The 14,229-nt window shown below is 40.6% G+C and overlaps 2 long non-coding RNA genes across 2 annotated transcripts; one reads left to right on the forward strand and one right to left on the reverse strand.

The window, feature by feature from the left end:
- Nucleotides 1-845: 845 nt before the first annotated feature.
- On the reverse strand, nt 846-13,995 carry LOC127535919 (uncharacterized). Its single transcript, XR_007944851.1, has 2 exons — nt 13,597-13,995; nt 846-4,852 (listed from the first exon to the last, which is right to left on the reverse strand). It is a non-coding gene; the product is annotated as an uncharacterized LOC127535919 (long non-coding RNA).
- Nucleotides 4,716-6,245, forward strand: LOC127535918 (uncharacterized). The gene is made up of 2 exons (XR_007944850.1): nt 4,716-4,832; nt 5,570-6,245. It is a non-coding gene; the product is annotated as an uncharacterized LOC127535918 (long non-coding RNA).
- Nucleotides 13,996-14,229: the final 234 nt, after the last annotated feature.

Here is a 14,229-nt window from a genome sequence, read left to right on the forward strand (position 1 = left end):
CGCCACTTCTTTGTTGCTTCCAAGAAAATGAAGCAATTTGTCCAAAGGGGCTTTAAGTGGCCGTTTAAAACATTTCTGGCTGTTCGGCTGACACGATATTGACCAACAGAGCCGTCGAACCGTTAAATCTGGAGGAGGCACGACTCCCCGAGGACCGATCCCAACACGTTTACGGAGCGATCTCCTCGGGTTCCATCAGACGTCATCCATAAACACGCTCCACATCGATTCTAACGCATCTGAGCATGTTTACCGTGTCACGTATTTAGCACATGAAGCTAATTAGCATCCACTTTCTCCCTTTTAAGAGGCGCTAAGGCTGAAAATAACCTCATTACACCCTGTCCAGCAGAGTCAGGGTTCCGCTTCTTGGATATTTTGATTTGAAATCTGTAAAAAAAAATGTCCCAAATAGCTTGAAAGTCGTCCAAAATTATTCAAAAATAACTGAACCTCTGTCCAAAATGACTCAAAATAGTTCAAAAAGAGAATTATTGGACCTTGAAATGACTAAAATCCAGTCTTTGGTCAACATTTCTTCAACTTTTCAGGCTCTAACGTCAGTAGAATCTGATGTGTTGAAGTTTGACCAGAAAAGGTTCCAGTTTTTAGACACATTTTGACTTAAAACTAGTTTAAAAAGACTCATGTTACCCACCTATCCCTGTTTTATGTAGGAAAAGTTCTTTTGACAGTTATACTCTCATATGAAAAGTCTTACTTGACTCTCTTTAGTTCTTGGATCTATGTACCAATTTAAACATTCCTGGGCTAAATTATTCAGTACAAAATGAAGAATGAACTAGTTTATTGATCATTAAAATAAATAACCACACCAGAAATAGTCAAACTAAACAATCCACTTTAATTAAACCCCAGATGTGTAGGAAATGTGCATCAACAACAAACACAGTCACAAGTCAGTCTGACAGTCAGCCAACTTCATAATAATAATAATAAAGAATCAGGTTAAGAGTCTTTATGTTCTTTGAAATGTCCCTTTACCTATGATGTGCACACCATTAATTAGTCTCTAAGCCGGCAATTCAACCAAAACAACCCCACGACAATCCTTCACTCACTAACGAGCAAAACAAAGCAGTAGGAGTGTTTCAGATGACGTCACATTAGCTGCTCCGCCATATTGGGTGGCGAGTGTTGAAATTGTTGTGGTCAGGAGTCAGCGAGCAAGATAAGTAGTTTGAAGTGAAACTCAGCCGGCTGAGGCACCACACTTGGCAATTAGTGTCTGTTTTTTAACCCGTATTATTAAGCAATTCTCATTTTCACTTTTGCTTTGTATTCTATCATTCAGTTCGTCTTCCATAAATACACTTTATTGTGGTAAAATAAACTTTTAGGGCATGAATTGCTTTGAAAACAGAAACAGCCAAAAGTCTTACTCAAATTTGATTATTTTATTGAAAACAAAAACAGACAGTTCGGGAGTTTTAATGTATGCCGAATGAAAGATAACAAATGTATAACTTAGACAATTGTGGAAATTAAGTGTTTTAACCGTTATTATTTGCTAAAGATCCTTTCAAAATAGCTGCTTCTCAAAGCGAGGATTCGCGTTGCCCCAACAGGACTGGGGGGTTAGCTCACATTAGCGTGATCATAGCCAGACTCCACTGTTTATTCCAGTTAATTTAATTTAGACAGACCAATGATACGCTGATTAATAGAAAACAATCATTAGGTTCATTGTTAGTTAAATCGGCGACCTGAATTAATGCTGTTTTCGGACGAATTCTACACCAAACTGTGTTCAAAATCTCGACAAAAAAATCTGTGTCTGAAGTGCTACTTCCTCATATTATGAGTGCTGAAACTTACTCAATTAACTCCAACTTCCTCTGATGTCGGTCTTTTGAAGTGCTATCAAGTGTGTCAAAATACTTTTTTAGCTGAGTGGCAGCCATAGCCAACAAACGGACTCATCAAAGTTTGCCACTCACCATGGCGCTGAGCTACTTACTGACCCGGATGTGTGACGTCAGTGAAACACTCCTATAACAGTGGTACCTTTGTCCAGCGAACTGTCAACGTCCGGTGACTCCTGCCGGTCCTTTAGCCTCAGCCCTTTAGCAGATGGATCTACGACACAGATCTCCTCTTATTTCCCACGTTGCCAGAGGAACTCTGAGCTTTTCCGGTCACTCAGAGCGCTATCTGGTCTCCCTCTCGCCGTCTCCAGGTCGGAAACCATCCAGGATAGGCTATGTGGCTAGCTGCGTTAGCTAACTGAAGCCACAGTCCGATAGAGTTCGGGAATGGACGTCATACCGCGATGGATTATGGGATGCGCCCACCATGTTTGTGGCCTGCAATCGTAAACAACCGAACAGCATCGTCTGGTGGAGTAGATCGTTTTCGTTAAAAAAGGACCGAAACAGAGGCAAATGCACTATTATCTACCGGGAAAAACTGAACAATGAAGCACCATGTCTCCATAAAGTTCCTGTAAATGCATATATATGGATGTTTCCATGGACGCTCTGCAGCCGCCTCCATCACAGAGTTCATCCATCGCCTTTCTTTAACAGACCAACATCACTAACCAAGCCCCAACACAGGTCACACTGTGTCTCATTTTTATTGTTTTCTGTCTCATTTTTGTCATTTTGTGTCTGGTTTTTATTATTTTGTGTCTAATTTTTGTCGTTTTGTGTCTCATGTTTGTGTTTTGTTTTCATAGTTTTGTGTCTCTATGGAGCAGTTTTGTTTCTTTTCTGTCACTTTGTCTCATTTTTGTCGTCTTTTCATCTAATTTTTGTCGTATTCTGTCCTCTTCGTGTCGTTTCAGCTCTAGTTTGTGTCAACAGGAGTCCTAGAACGAAGCTCTTCCCGCTCGGCCCCACCCAGCCGTCTCTGTGACAGTGATTGGATTGCCCTTGATTTCTTTCTTTTTCCCTCTTCGACGTGTCAGATCTGTATTTCTGGGGCAGCACCAGGAGGAATTGGCTTTAAAAAGGACTCACTCCATATTCAAAAACCCATTTGGTCCTCCCTTCCTGCTCTCGGAGCTCGGCGGCCTGCAGCCAGAGCCGGCGTCGTCGGGGCTTCAGTCGGTCGGAGTTTGACGAGTTTGACGAGTCGCTCCATTTATTCCTGGATCAGCCGTCAGCCCGTCAGAGTCAGGAAGTTTTAAATGAGCCGCTCGACCTGGACGGAGACGGACCACACTCCATATTTTACCTCCAAAGCCGTCAGCGTGGCCTCGTGTCTTCCTCATCGGCCCCACCCAGCCACCTCTGTGACATTTTGGGTCTTATTTTTGTCGTTATGTGTTTCTTTTTCTTCATTTTATGTCCCATTTTTGTCATTTTCTGTCGTTTCTATCTATTTTTGCCATTTTATGTCTCAATTTTTTATCATTTTTTTATCGCTCTGTGGCTTGTTTTTGTCATTTTTTGTCTCATTTCAGTCGTTTCCTCTCATTTTTGTTGTTTTGTCTGTCCTTTTTGTTGTTTTGTGTCATTTTTGTCATTTTGTGTCTTATTTTTGTTGTTTTGTGTCTCATTTTTATCATTTTGTGTCTCGTTTTTGTCATTTTTTCTCATTTTTGTCATTTTGTGTCTTGTTTTCGTCGTTTTCTGTCCCGTTTTTTTGTCCAGTTTTTTTATCCAGTTTTTTTGTCATTTTGTCCCATTTTTGTCATTTTGTGTCTTATTTTCGCCATGTTGTGTCTCGTTTTTGTCATTTTGTCTCATTTTCTTCATTTTCTGTCTCATTTTTTGTCATTTTGTGTCTCATTTTTGTCATTTCTTGTCTAATTTTTGTCATTCCGCCTCATTTTCGTCGTTTTGTGTCTCTTTTTAATGATTTTGTGTCTCGTTTTTGTCATTTCGTCTCATTTTCTGTCTCGTTTTAATCATTTTGTGTCATTTTTGACATTTCGTCTCATCTTCGTCATTTTGTGTCTTGTTTTAATCGTTTTGTGTTTAGTTTTAATCGTTTTGTGTCTCGTTTTAATTGTTTTGTTTCGTTTTTGTCATTTTGTCTCATTTTTGTCATTTTGTGTCTCATTTTATTTATTTTCTGCCTCGTTTTTTTCATTTTGTGTCTCGTTTTAATCATTTTGTGTCTTGTTTTAATCGTTTTGTGTCTCGTTTTAATCGTTTTGTTTCGTTTTTGTCATTTTGTCTCATTTTTGTCATTTTGTGTCTCATTTTCGCCGTGTTGTCTCGTTTTTGTCATTTCATCACATTTTCTTTATTTTCTGTCTTGTTTTTTTCATTTTCTGTCTCGTTTTAATCATTTTGTGTTTTGTTTTAATCATTTTGTCTCGTTTTTTTCATTTTCTGTCTCATTTTTCTCATTCCGCCTCGTTTTCGTCATTTTGTGTCTCTCTTCTGACGAGTCACTCCATTTATTCCTGGGATCGGCCGTCCTCGTTTTAAATGAGCCCGTCGACCTGGACGGACCAGAGTCCATATTTTAAATCAGAGCCATCAGCCGGGCCTCGTGTCAGCGACGCAGCGGAGGGGAAAAGCCGCCCAGAAGTTCCTTTTTATGCTGATGGAGCCAACTGATTCGGTTTACATACATTAAAATACATTATGGAGCTCTGAAAGGCCACAGAGGCTCATTTAGAGAAACACAAAGTTCACTTTAGAACCGAGAACTCGTGGAAAAGTCAAAGCCCTCCGAGTGTCGTTTCCTCTTCTTTCCTCCTGGTTTATTCCTCCTACGAGCTGCTGTCAGTCAGGAGTTTAACTCTGTACTGCTCTCGGTTTAAATCCCTCCGTTCTCTGGGTTTATTCTACAAACATCTGCGTTGGAATAAAGCTGCAGAAACACTCTGAGGATAAAAAGCTGGATTCATGGTGAGTCTGCAAAGAAGATGCTGAGAGAACAGAAAAGAGGAAAAGATGAGAACTTTATTGTCCTTCTGTGGAGGAAATTAGTCATTATTAACCCAAAAATAAACTATATAAATAATGAGTGAATAATATTAACATTAATAATAATAAAACAAAAGAAAAATGTCATACAATATCATAGATATTCCTACATGAAATCTTTTTAATTTAACTTAATTTTATTTTGTTTTATTTTATTTTACATTCAGGGACTTTCACCAAATTAGAATCTTGTTTGACTCAACAATGACACCAAAAACACAAAAATAAAATTAGTAATTTTCAATAAATACCTCCAATGTCTCCATATTTTAATGAAGTCTTTCTACATTTCCAGAAAAGGTTCTTTACTTTTCAACAACAAACAGCTTCAAACAGGTTGAAATACAAAAAGAAATTTAAAAATGTAAAAAGAGAAGAAAGAAAAGATGAAATTATGAGCATTTTATCGTTTTTCTGTTGAGAAAATTAGACATTGTTAAAGAAAAAAAATAAGTTAAAAATGCAAATAACAGATATATATATAATATAATCTCCTCCTTCCTCTCCTCCTCCTCCTCTCTCTTCCTTCATCTCCTCTCTCCTCCTTCATCTCTTCTCTCCTCCTTCCTCTCCTCTCTCCTCCTCTCTCTTCCTTCCTCTCCTCTCTCCTCCTTCCTCTCTTCTCCTCCTCTCCCTTCCTTCCTCTTGGGGATCTCCAGGGATCTCTGGGGTCTTCACCTCCTCAGAAACCCGACCTCCCGTCTGAACGCCGGCCTCCCCTCTCCTGACATCCATTAGAGGGTCCCGTGGGAGGGGTCGGGACCTCCGCTCCGACAGGTAGCATGGAGGGGGCGGGGCTTCACCTGAGGCAGGTGTGCGGCGGGGCGGAGGACATTCTAGACGGCCGTTATCTAATCTGTTGTCTCCTAATGAGCCTGGGAGACGTGGGTCTGCTGCCCGGCTCTTTGTGGCGCTGGGACTAATTACATCGATGCGTTTAGCGGAGGACAAGCTCCGGCTTCAGGTGTCTGGTCTCGGGTTACCTGAGAATCCCCCGTCGGACAGAGCCGCCTTGTTCCGGGGCCGTTTGATCCGGAACATTCCTGCCCGCTCAGGAGCTTCTCAGGAGGATTAAACGGAGGGACGTCTTTAAAACGGCGGCAGATCACCGGATTGGATGGCGAAAGCTGCAGACAATCGCCGCTCTCAGGACTTATTTCTCTCGTTTTACCTCCCAAGTGAGAAGAAAAACTTCCCGGAGGAACAGAGGAATCCCACAAACAGTACATTTAGTTCTGTGGTTTGACCTAAAAACTCCGTTTATCCTGAAGTTCTGACCCTGTGACCTTTAAGCTTAGCTGTTTTTTCTGCACATAAACCACATTTTCACAGTTATTAACTCAGTTTGTGGTGATTTTATGTGTTTTTGTGGTGATTTTGCATATTTTTGTGATAATGTTGGGATTTTTAAAATTTTGATTTTGTGTCTTTTTTGTGGTGATTTTACATCATTTTGTGGTGACTTTGTCTTTTTCTGTGATTTTACCTCTTTTGTGGTGATTTTTTTCAAATCATTTTATGATAATTTTACATTATTTTGTGGTGATTTTATGTCTTTTTGTGATGATTTTGTGATTCTTTCTGTTGATTTTGTGTCCCTTTGTGGTGATTTTGTGTCTTTTTGTGGTGATTTTGTGTCTTTTTGTGATGATTTTGTGATTTTTTTGTGATGATTTTGTCTTCTGTGGTGATTTTACATCCTTTTGTGGTGATTTTGTGTCTTTTTGTGTTGATATTGTGTCGTTTTGTGTCGCTTTGTGTGTTTTTGTGGAGATTTTAGATCATTTTGTGGTGATTTTACATCATTTTGTGGTGATTTTGTGTCTTTTTGTGGTGATTTTGCATCATTTTTTGGTGATTTTGTGTCTTTGTGGTGATTTTGTGACTTATTGTGGAGATTCTAGATCATTTTGTGGTGATTTTACATCATTTTGTGGTGATTTTGTGTCTTTTTGTGGTGATTTTTCATCATTTTGTGGTGATTTTGCATCATTTTGTGGTGATTTTATGTCTTTTTGTGGTAATTTTGTACCTTTTTGTGGAGATTCTAGATCATTTTGTGGTGATTTTACATCTTTTTATGGTGATTTTTCATTTCTTGTGGTGATTTTGTGACCTTTTCTGGTAATTTTACATCTTTTTTGTGGAGATATTTTTGTATTTTCTTTTTGTAACCTTGTGTTATTGTTGTTGTTGTATTTTCATGTTGTGTTGGTGTTGAAATGAAGCCATGTTTGGTCCCCGGCCGTTAAAAAGGGACCGGCCGTTAAAACGGGCCACAGTCCGTTAGGGTGATGACACAATGTTGTGTAATTCCTTCTACTTTCCACTCATTAATTATTCATGTTCCTCCCACCAGGAGAACCCACCGGGAGCAGCTGATTGGTCGGTCTGAGTCTGAAGCACTTAGAGCAGAAAAACACTTAAACTTAAAAGCGAATCATCAAAACATGACATTTTTACAGTTCAGGAAAAGATCAGCTTCAGTTGGAACGCTGCTGTTTGATGCTTTATTCAGGTTTATGGCTTCAGAAGAAAACAAAACAGACAAAAGCTTTAGAGCTTCCAGTCATAAAAGATCAAGATTTGTGTGATAAATTTAATCTAGCAGGTGTAAATATTAGAATTAAGAACCTAGAGTGTTATTTGTGGTGGAGATTTATGGTAAATATTTACATGTTAGCAGTTAAAAATGTACAAACATTATATTAAACACTGCTTATTAATGCATATGAAATCATAGTGTTATTATTTATGGAGAAAAATACAACTATTATAATAATTAAGCTGCGATATTAAGAATAACCAACCTTTACCCAACTAAGATCAACATTACTTGATTTTAGGTGAATTTGGTGTCATTTTGTAAAAGTTTCTGGCCATTTTTAAACATTTACAAGTTATTTTGCTCGTTTTTTCTCCATTTACAGCAAATGTTGAGTCCAGTTTTTGGCATTTTGGATAAAGTTTGATTCATTTTTTTTATTTATTTTTGAAAAAAAGCTTCAAGTCACTTTAGGCAGATGTGTGGATCCTCCAGGTTATGTGTTGACAGCAGGATTTCATGATTGTTGAAGGAATTTTTCAACAAAAAATGGAAGAATTTGCAAAATTAATTAACATAAATTAATGGGAAAAATTCTGTTTAAATTACACAAAATAATAAATGCGTGTAATTACCAGAATTATTCCGTTAAAACAACTCATCAACACAACGTAAAAAAGTTCATATGACTCAATAAAAGCGGAGTTTTCGCTGCTGAATGCTGATTAATATGGAAACTACATGTACATGAGCTGCAGTGTTCAGACTGAGGAGCTGCAGAGTAAAATAAAACTCAGAAATAATTAAAACAATCACAAAATCGACAATTACTACTAATTATTATCCTCAAAAGAATAAAACTGGAGAGCCCAGGTGTGAAAAATCTGATAATTAAGGAGATTAACAGGAATATCATGCAAGAAAACACAAAACAATTTAACCTGCAAATCAAGACAAAATGAATTAATCAGCACAAAATGAATATATGCAAATATGAAGTCAGTAAAAAATGCAGAAAAAGTCATTCTCAAAAGTTAAAAATGATGCAGATGTTGATCTATTTGCTCATGACTCCTGATATTCGATAGATTCTGACAGTAACCTGCAGAATATTTGTCAAATTGTAGGGTTTTAAGTAAGTCAGTGCTTTATTTCTGGAGTTCCTCAGGGTTCAAGTTTCGGTCCACTCACATTTATAGTTACATAGAATAAAACTTATTCCTTACTCAGGAGGCCTTTGTACTCTGACTGTAATTCAGGTTTTAATGAAACTTTTAACAGTTTTCTCGTGCTAAATAGATCTTTGTGGAGCTAAAAGTGGATCTTTAACGGCATCATTGTGCAGAATCAGTTTTCCTTCCAGTTAGAACCTTCATGTTTCCGATTGAGGTTCCACATGTTGAGCAGTGGAGTGTTTTGTGGTGGCTTTAGTGGTGGTTTTGTTGTGGTTTGTATTGGCTTTTGTGTTGGTTTTGTGATGTTTTCTTTGGTGGTTATTATGCTGTGTTGTGCTGGTTTTTGTGTTGGTTTCTTTGATGCTTTTTGTGATTTTTCTGGTGGTTTTTGTGTTGGTTTTTGTTGTGTTTTGTGGTATTTTCCTTGGTGTTTTTTTTGTTTTAGTTTTTGTGGTGTTTTTTTATGTTTTTGTGGTGTTTTGTGGTATTTTGTTTTGGTGGTTATTGTGATGGTTTTTGTGGTATTTGGTGGTGCTTTTGCAGTGGCTTGTGTGGTGTTTTATGATGTTTTTGTAGTGTTTTGTAGTGGTTTCTGTGGTGTTTTTGGTGTTTTTCTTCATCTTTTTTGTGTTGTTTTCTGTGGTGGTCTTTGTGGTGGTTTTTGTGGTGTTTTCTGGTGGTTTTGTGGTGCTCTTTATGGTGTTTTTTGAGGTGTTTTGTTTTGATTTTGTGGTGTTTTCTGGTGGTTTTTGACTTTTTACTGTGGTATTTGCGTTGGTTTTTGGGCTGGTTTCTATGTTAGTGTTTGTGGTGGTTTCTGTGATGTTTTCTGATGGTTTTGTGGTGGTCTTTATGGTGTTTTTTGAGGTGTTTTGTTTTGATTTTGTGGTGTTTTCTGGTGGTTTTTGACTTTTTACTGTGGTCTTTGCGTTGGTTTTTATGCTGGTTTCTATGTTAGTGTTTGTGGTGGTTTCTGTGATGTTTTGTGGTGTTTCCTTTGGTGGTTTCAGCGTTAGCTTTGCGGTGGTGCCAGCGGTGGTCTAGGCTCTGTTCCTTTCCTGTGGTGGTCTTTGTGTCAGTTTTTGCGTTGGTTTTCTTTAGTGGTTTCAGTGTTAGCTTTGCGGTGGTGCCAGCGGTGGTCTAGGCTCTGTTCCTTTCCTGTGGTGGTCTTTGTGTCAGTTTTTGCGTTGGTTTTCTTTAGTGGTTTCAGTGTTAGCTTTGCGGTGGTCTCTGTGATGGTTTTTGTGTTAGTTTCTGTGGTGGTTTCTGTGATGGTGGTCTCAGCTCTGTTCCTCTTCATTTTTCGTCAAGTGGCAGATCTGCTCAGTCATGAATGAGTTCATTACGGTGCGGTGGGGAGGAAGCCGGTGAGCGATTACATGCATCCCACCTTCCTCCGCTGCCCGCCGTGATTAAGATGCATCTGCAGTGTGAGCTCGCCGCCCGGCTGCTTTGTGCATTCATCAACATCAGTTTAATGAAGTGATCAGAGGCTGGGATCAGACGCAGCCCAGAAATATTACTCCATTAGCCTTTCCTGAGCTTCCTGTGAAAACAGGAAACACTGACCCGAGGCGTCGGCTTGTTTTCTCTCACAAACAGACGAGCGTGAAGCGTAAGTGATTACCTGTCCGGCCTCTGCAAACACAAACCTTCTTTTCTGAATAAAAGGACAATCTTTCATCCCCGCACTTCAAACAGGAGGAGTTCCCCCTCCGCCTCCGCCCGGCTTCTCTCTGGCGGCGATGATGTTAATAAACTGTCAGCATGTGGCACTTTGTAATTGGGTTTGTGCCTTGTTTAACAAAGAGCGATTGGATAGTTAGAAGGGAGAGCGGCAATCTATCCACCTCTCCCGTGAAATGAGCCGAGCGTCTCATCCATGAATGTGTTATCCCGGAGGAGTGGCGGCTGAGATGTGTCTGTTATCGCTGGTAAATAAACCGGAGAAGCAGCTCCTGCCCTCCCCGTCTCTGCCCCTGACATCATAAAGCCTCTGAAACGCCGCCGTAAACATGACAGGATGCTCACGCTAACTGGTCGGAACACTTCGCTCCCAGCAAACGAGCCAACAGAGTTTATTTATGACGTCTGGTGACTTAGAAACCAGGAACCTGCAGAAGAACTGGAGCTGCAGGTGGATCAGAGCATGGAAGAACTTCAGCATGGAAGTAGAACCAGCATGGATGGAGGTACAACCAGCATGACGGTAGAACCAGCATGGATAGAGGTAGAACCAGCATGGAGGGAGGTAGAACCAGCATGGAGGGAGGTAGAACCAGCATGGATAGAGGTAGAACCGGCATGGATGGAGGTAGAACCAGCATGGAGGGAGGTAGAACCAGCATGGAGGGAGGTAGAACCAGCATGGATAGAGGTAGAACCGGCATGGATGGAGGTAGAACCAACATGGATGGAGGTAGAACCAGCATGGATGGAGGTAGAACCAACATGGAGGGAGATAGAACCAGCATGGATGGAGGTAGAACCAGCATGGATGGAGGTAGAACCAGCATGGATGGAGGTAGAACCAGCATGGATGGAGGTAGAACCAGCTGGAAACAAAATTTGAACAAAATGGCTTAAAACGTTCCAAAAATGACTAAAAGTGGTTCAAAATAATTTGATATATGCCCAAAATGCCCCCAACTTGTCCATCAGGTCTCCATCAGTCTGAACATCTGGATGCTGAAGTTTCACCTCCTTCTTTATAAACTCTTAAACTCTGTCGGGTTCCTCAGAGATCCTCAGTGAACAGAACTTTTCTAATCCTCAGCTGGATTGAGGTCTGGACTCTGACTCGACCTCGAGAACTTCAAACTATGTCTGTGGAGCTCCTCCAGGATTCTTCACGCCCCCAAAGAACCAGACTCTTCTGGATTGTTGGTATTTATTTGGTTATTTTCCTCGTTTTCTGTCTGTTTGCTGGTTTGGTTTTTATCTCCAGGTTGATATTCACCATTGACTCCTTTTCTTTTAACACAAAGTACATAATTTACAGGTACAAGTGGGTGTTTTTTTGTACATTTTCCAACTTATTAGTGCTGCAGATTCAGTTGTTTGATAAAATATTGAATCTGATGCAAGTGTGACACGAAACATCAAACAGACTGACAATCAGCAGCGCCTCTTTCTTCTTTTGTTTTCATGTCGCATCTATAAAACATCATTTTATAAAGGTTAATCACATGTTTTAACGGTCTGTATGGACTGAGTACATTTGCTCTCCTGTTAGAGTTCTTCTATTTGTGGATTTTCACTTCTTCTTCCTCGGATTCCTTCCTTGTTTTTGCTCTGGTCAGGCCTGAATGTGGCTCACTGCGTCTGTTTCTCCGCTTTCTTTGATAACATCTTTCAGATTTCCTGACCTCCGGTGCGCCGTATCGCCGGTATTTTTTTTAGATGTTTACACGTGGGCGTCGCTCGGCTCCACTCGAAGCACTCCGAGAGGTCGGTGTTCATTACGGCCCACAATGAGGACGTCGGAGGCAGGTTCTCCCTGAAAGCAGAGCTGACCCGTCGGGTGGAAGCGATACGACGGCGGCTCATTGAAGCGGCTCTGAGGAGACGAGCGTAAAGAGGCGTTTAGACGACGGAGAGGCAGGAAAGGTGAAAGCATCCGTCATTAATACGGGAGATGATGCGTTTTCAGGTGGCTGTCAGACAGCAGTTATTCTCCAACACTCACTGGTCATATTTATGAAAGAAACCCCTCACAGGAAGTGGCTGCAGCAGATTCTGAACTACAGATCTGCTCAGAAGGTCTAAATGTCCACTTCAATAAACAGACGATTAATCATTAATAAATGTTTCAGAGAGCAGAGAGAGTGTCCCCATACTTACCAACATACTGTATTTTCTGGATTATAAGTCGCACTTTTTTCATAGTTTGGCTGGTCTTGCAACTTATACTTGGGTGCGACTTGTATATATTAAAATATATCATTTCACATGTCCTTAAATGTTATTTCACACTGACTGGCATGACCAAGGAGTAAACATTACTTCACGACAGCAGGGAGGATGCGCCATGCAACTTTCCTGTAAGTCATCGGATGGGTCGACAAAGCGTGGACTTCAGTGGCAACCGAAACCGTCCAGAAAGGCCGGATTAGCTGGAACTAGAACTGATCCCGAGTCTGACGACAGCCACGCAGAAGAGCGATGAATGCAATGGATTTAGTGATTTGGAGTGAGATCGGGAGTTTGGTAAATTTACTTAACGGTATCTTTGGATTATGTTCATTTTGGATTGCGTTACTTTTATTACTGAGTTGTCGGTTTAAAGTAATGCGATCATTTATTAACGGTATCTTGCTTTTTGGACTTGTTGTTTTTTATTCCTCCTATTCATCCTCCCTGTTATGTTCTTTATGCTACAGAGTATCTGAATAACTGTTAATATGTTAACATACAGACACCTATTCAGTTTGTTGTTTGTGCTTCGTGTAGCCGAACAAGCATTAATGTGTTACGTTAACATACCATACATCTATTCAGCCTGTTGTTCTTTATTCTGTTATTATTATAATTTGCCTGTCAAGATGGCCATGGATTTTGTAAAAAAAAAGAAAGAAAAAAGCAACCTATAGTCCAGTGCGACCTAAATATGTCTTTCTTTTTCATGATGCATTCTTTGGACTGGTGCGAGTTACACTACGGGGCGACTTATGGTCTGAAAAATACGGTACTCACCCCATCCTCACCCCATCCTTTTCCTATACTCAACCCCATACTCACCAACATACTCATCCTACTCTTAGCCAATACTCACCAACAAACTTACGAACAAACTCACCCCCATACTCACCACCCCTCCCAGCATACTCACAAACATATTCAACCCCATCCTCACCCCATATTGATCAAAAACTCCCCCCATTCCCATCCCTGATTGACCTCCACGCTCATCCCATACTCTTCTCAGACTCTTCTCATTCTCACACCCTCCTCAACCCCTCCTCACCTCCATCTTCCCCCCATCCTCACCCTCTGATGGGAGACGTTTGGCAGCAGCTGACAGCAGAGCTAGTTTTCCGTCGGCGGTGACACCTCCACCCTGAAGCCTGACGTGAAAAATCTCGCCTGAATCTGCAGCTTTTCGCCGTTTACACCTCCAAGAAGAGAAAACCTTCCTTCTGCGTGTGAGCTCGGTGCACCGGCGTCGTCTTGGCGGGTGAGGAGGATGTTCAGGACGGTGTCAGCTGCAGGATGAAGGAGGATGAAGGAGGAGGAGGAGGAGCAGCGTGGCAGCTGTCACTGATAGTTTCCTGTACAGAGCGGAGGTGACAGCAGCAGAGCCGAGCGTCTGACAGCCGCCAGATATTCAGCAGCAGACGGACTCTCTGCCAGGAGTTAATACTGACAGAACGGAATTAATATCTGGCACCGACTGCAGCTGTTTAATAGACGGGTCTGACTGTCCAGAATTACAATTACACGCGTTAACAACACTATTCTGTCAAAAAACATGCCGTAAAACAACACAAAATGACCACATCATAACAAATATGCTAGTTTTCTGTAATTACAAGACATTTTCAAGCCCTATTTTTACATGATTATGTGTATTTTTGTTACTTTTTAATAAGAGTAATAT

This window comes from Acanthochromis polyacanthus, chromosome 10, assembly GCF_021347895.1.
Source record: "Acanthochromis polyacanthus isolate Apoly-LR-REF ecotype Palm Island chromosome 10, KAUST_Apoly_ChrSc, whole genome shotgun sequence".
NCBI lineage: Eukaryota > Metazoa > Chordata > Actinopteri > Pomacentridae > Acanthochromis > Acanthochromis polyacanthus.